The sequence below is a fragment of the Nymphalis io genome, chromosome 25 (assembly GCF_905147045.1).
Source record: "Nymphalis io chromosome 25, ilAglIoxx1.1, whole genome shotgun sequence".
NCBI classification, from domain to species: Eukaryota; Metazoa; Arthropoda; class Insecta; order Lepidoptera; family Nymphalidae; genus Nymphalis; species Nymphalis io.
In genome coordinates this window covers 5558050-5564049 of record NC_065912.1, presented here as the reverse complement: position 1 = coordinate 5564049, position 6000 = coordinate 5558050, and positions in this window count along the sequence as shown.

Below are 6000 nucleotides of genomic sequence, written 5' to 3'. Positions count from 1 at the left end.
CTGCAGTGAAACATCGAATTTTCCAGGCGCTTTTCCCCGTGGACGTTTCCAGTAAAGAACCGCATACATGGTATAACTTCAATATCGGATTTAAGTTACAACAGAATCGAGTTTACAGTCACAATGGTAAAACAAACGAATAATTAACTATATAAAGCAAAATAATCACAATTTGTATTAAGTTATACTTTATATAAACAAAAAAGAATATTTCTTAAATATCACACATTACGTTCAAAAATAAAAACACATTATTTAAAATAAAAATAATATATATAAACAAGAAAAATAAGCACTATGGTTTAATGTTACAGCTTCAAATATAATCTATTGAACGTTTGAAGAAAAAAATTAATGGTATAAAAACTAAGGCGGGAGCAAATAGTAATTAAAATTACTTTAAAGAAAAAGAAGCACAGCTATATTCCAGCTGACTGAAAACGGTTCCTATTTCGATTTTACTTTACATAAACGTATTTGATGTTTGATCTAACCGCAACCGCAACAGCCTGTGAATGTCCCACTGCTGGGCTAAAGGCCTCCTCTCCTCTTTTTGAGGAGAAGGTTTGGAGCTTATTCCACCACGCTGCTCCAATGCGGGTTGGTGGAATACACATGTGGCAGAATTTCAGTGAAATTAGACACATGCAGGTTTCCTCACGATGTTTTCCTTCACCGTAAAGCACGAGATGAATTATAATCACAAATTAAGCACATGAAAATTCAGTGGTGCTTGCCCGGGTTTGAACCCACGATCATCGGTTAAGATTCACGCGTTCTTACCACTGGGCCATCTCAGCTTTTTGTTTGATCTAACGCTGTACCTCAAAGATGCAAATGTCTAAAAGTAGAAAACATTTAAAACAATATGTAGGTATGAATGTATAGGTATTATACGCTATTACGGTCACGCTACGGCCCACGGGGGCGGAGTGCAGGAACGAATAACGCGGGCCAGCAAGTTATTTATAAATAAGGCTTTTTATAGCATACACGGTTGTATAAATGATAAATTCTTGATAAAAGATAAGATCTTGGAGTTAGTATTCCTTAATTTTTATACTGGATAGTTAAATAAATATAAGTATATATTTTTGAATTGATGATAAAAATTGATTTTTTAGGTGTTGAGTTTCTAGGTAGAATCTACATTTCGAACCGGGCTTTACATCAATATTTCTTGACTAGTGCTTGAGTTGCGTAAGAGCTAGAATATATACGAATAAATAAAATGGAAGTCTGTCTGTGGCAAAATAATACAATTTATTAAAATTTTGCCAGTGGTTGTCCTATGTTATTTTCAAAACGGGTGAAAAATAATTATGTAAATAAAATTAGATTATTATAGGGAATATTCAAAAATACAATTTAATATTTATTTCATCAAAACCGGTTTAGTTTATCAAAAGTTAAAACGACTTAAAGTTAATGTACAAATTTTTTTACCGATTGAGGCATTATAAGTAAGTATATAACTAAATATACATTGCACTATTTTCAGAATTTTTAAAAAACACTGAGTGATCTGAATGAACGTTGTTTTATTTTGTTTAATATCGTTTTATTTAAGGTTTTAAATTCTACTACAATACAAATTTAAGCCACATAATAAATGCCTTTAATAATTTTAGCAAACAAATACATATTATACAATTCGACGATTGCGAATAATAAAATAAGCCTTCGATTATATTATTGTTCGACTTATTTTTGAAACACTTATCAAAGTCAGATTAGCTAATTTGATTTTAATCTGAATGGCCATTGGTCGTTGGCAACTGATGACGCAATGGACGACCAATGAGTGATCACTATTTGGTCAGATTAGTTAATCATAAATAACCTAAAATTTCATAAGTAGTTTTATCTAAAAATTATTATGATAATTGCAGATTTCACCCACATGCCCCTTGCACGCCCTCTATCTATTTTTTATGCTTTATCTATCTACCATGACTGACTGTATTTTAATTTATTTTTTTGTGTTGGAAATATTTTTCAAATTATTACGAAGAATATGGAAAACTTTTAACTATATGGTAATTAATACAAAGCGCTGTCCATTTTTTTAGTTAAAAGACCCAATATATACAGCGTGTTTAACTAAATACTAAGTGACCTTAATTGTCTAATTGACACGGACAATGGGTGGCTTATAAAAAGCCATTAGGATCTGATAAGGTGGGACCAGTGATCAATCATGTCTAAGTAAATACTGACAAACGTCATATCTACCGCTTTTACAGTTCATTTCATGGCTGACGATAATTTTTTACCGTCGTAGAGCTGATATAGCACAGTGGATAAAACTTGTGGGGCTTAATTGAAGATCACGGGTTCAATGAATCAATGTGTTTATTTTTGATGTAAAATATCTTTCAGCGCGACTTATATGCCGTGACCGTATACGATATGATGCTCTCTTACGATCTCTACTCTTATGTGTGTGTGGCGCCTATAAATATATGTATAATTCGTTGCTATACATTATCATTATAATATTTAACAAACGAAGCTCTGTGTTTTTATTTATTTTACTTCATATTTAAATTATAAATATATTCGTTTTTTAAATGTTTGTGTGCCAATTAGGTAAGACATTTTGTGACAATCTTTTTCATGTGATGATAAAAATGAATGAAATGTATCATAAATAATTTAAACTGTAGGAGTACTTTTTCACGATTATAATTAAACAAACTAAATGATAAGTTTCACTATTTATTTACGTAAAGCTCAAATTATAAGAAGGCAAAACACATCCTTACTCTTTATTAGATTTAACAAGATGGCGGCCAATCCGCGGCTTGCTAGTGAGATAATATGGCGTCATTTTATTTACTGTAGCGTGTTTGTATTGATTGTCGAATACGATAATGTGTAGGTGACTTACCTGTTTGATTATACGAGAATATTAAATTCAAATAAGGCAAATATTTGCGTTCTTTCCACATTCATGGCCACACGGTTGGCATGGTTGGTAGTACCTGCCTTTCACGCCGAAGGTTGTGGGTTCGATTCCCATCCAGGACAGACATTTGAGTGCATGAACATGTCTTGTTTGGGATCAGATGACCGTGTGTGAACAATGTCCTATGATAGTATTATTATTATTCGGATCGCTCATTAGTATTGAATGTTTTGATGTATTGGTATATTAGTTATTACCATTATATTAGTGTGTTCAATGGTAGTACAGGTCCTTATAAATATTAAGCGAAGCGAAAATGCTAAGCCAAGTGAAGAGCCGCCTTTGCAATACAGCTATTCAAACAAAAACACATTTATTAATTATCATAATTTTTACAATATTCTAAAAAAAATTATACACGATTTGGACAATATCTTAAACTCAAATTTAAAACACGTACCATGTAATAATTATATAAATATAAAATAGTATTGTATTTGAAACACAAATAAAAACAGTTTCTTTGTTTATCTAGAAATCCTCATTTATTTCAATCAAACCTGTACTATTGTCGATTATATATACTAATATTATAAAGAGGTAAAGTTTGTGAGGTTGTAACGGGTAATCTCTGGATCTACTCAACCAATTTTGAACTTTTTCGTAGTAGTGGGATTTGCAAAGTAAGTCGGAGAAAAAACGGTCGAACGAAAACGTCTCTTACGAACGCTGCCTTGACGATGAGAGATATATGATTGAGTTCGAGAGAAAACTTGTAGAACTTGATAATGCCTATAAAAAAGTCAGCGACAGCATATGTCTAACTTTTATATTTAAGTCACAAAAAGCAGTTTTTTATATTAAAAAATATAATTTAAATTGTTAGGTCATGTTTATTCGTCATATTATCAATTATTCAACTTCAACAAATTCTTATAAAAATAAGTAAACTTATCGTCTGAAGTGTTTAAAACAAAAGACTTTTCCCTTTTACTGCATATAATTTGGACCAATGGTTAAAGAGATAGTATGACATAGGTATGGAACCGTGATCGTGTCGTAATCTATTGAGTGATATTTCTATTAGACGGTTTTTTTTCATTTACAACACGTCAATCTATTTAAAATAAATTGCTTTATTACCAAGGAAATTTTATTTTGATAAAATTTATTTTTTACAGTTTCTTTTTTGGTTGCATAGTTTAAGAGATAATTTAAAATATCAAATACGCGAGACAATTTTACTAAGGTTCGGCCAATCGATCACAAGTAAAAATGTTGCCCAACGAAGTGGGCACGGGTCAGCTAGTTTTGAATAAAGTATGCGTGAACTGCACATAAATCATCAAACGTCACAGTAAATATACTATTTATTTAAAAGTACATTGTACTTATATTTCCTTTATATCTTACGTCTATATTTCATTGATAATACTGTAAATTTAGCCGAACATTGCATAATAAATGCGACGTGACATCGATATTTTATTTTTCATTTTATTTTATCGTTAGGGAGTTGCGATGAAAGGTGAGACTTTTGCTCAGTAGTGGAACATTTAAAGGTTATACTACTTTTGCCTTTAATGTAAAAAAAAAACAACATTAACTGTTAGATTGTCTTAGAATTTATAATTATTTAATTTTAAATATTTTATTCTTAAATGAACATTTTGAAATGTATAAGATATATAAAGAATTCTAATAAATTTCGTACCATGTAGTACCGACTTTATCGTATAATGGATATTACTTTATAATTTTTCATCGTATTAATCATTTTATTACGCATATATTAAAAATATTTGAGATGTATTTACAAAGAATAATTAAATTTGATATCTGTATAGCCGATAAATAGAATTATAATAATTTATACAATTTATAATTAATTCATTAGCGCTTTTCCCCATTTATGTAATTTTAACATTCACTAAAGGTTTGATCAGGAAAGCGTGGTATTTGGAAATCTACGTCACCTTATACTAGATAATATGTATATACAAAAGACATGATTTTGTTCACCTCTATATAATTATACAGAGTGATCCATTTTAGATTCGTCATAACCGCGAAATTTAAAAATTACAAAAAAAATATTTCGTGCATTCGTGTTCGTTGATGTGCGGTTTTCACTCGAATCAATAATTAATAGTTATAAAATAAAATATATAATTATTAACAAGTCATTGATTTAAATTTTATTTTTTATTATTTTCTAATGGATAATTTAAATTCTCATTTAAGTAAAAATATCATTCCTTATCTGTCAATTGTTTAAACATTTTGTGTAAAGTCTGAGCTGAATGACATAAAAACCAGTGCTTTGTTGGAAACAAAGCTGGCGTTTTTCGCCATTTTACGTAAAATTTATATTATCATTGTTTGTTCAGTTCTATAATCTGTGACTATAAAAGAAGTTGCTTTTATCTTACTCTGTAAGAGCTTAAAATTTCTTGACCCTGACATTAATCAATGGATCACTCTGTAAAATATAGTAAACTATGTTTTAAATAATATACAAATATAATTAGTGTTCCTTATATTTTGGAATGATTAGTAATTTTCAAAATATTTTTATAAAATTTTAGAACATTTATTTAGAGAATTGGTAATTTTTCAATAGAAATGAAAATTTTATAAATTAAAATAACTAGGAACAAGGAAATTTAACAATCATTAAATGTCTAATATAAAACTTCGTACTATCAACGAGATAAAACAATTTTATTTGTAACGTGAAATATATTGATAGTTATATTAAATTAATGATATCATTTAATGTTTAAACTATTTACATACTAAATAAAATTAAAATTTATTTACAAAAGTATCACAGAAGCAAATATTATAACAAACGAAAGTTACTAAGATACTTCAAATATCTACTTATAATATTAGCAAAGTAATAATACTGTTTGTTATGTAACGACTTTTAATAATTAATTATTTCAAAATATCACTACAAATTATATATTTTCAAAGATTTATCTTAACAATAATAAAATTTCAGCATGATTTCAAATATGTATCTGTCATCTATTTCTAATACTACTTGATATGTATAATGCATGAATTGCTAGGCATCTTAT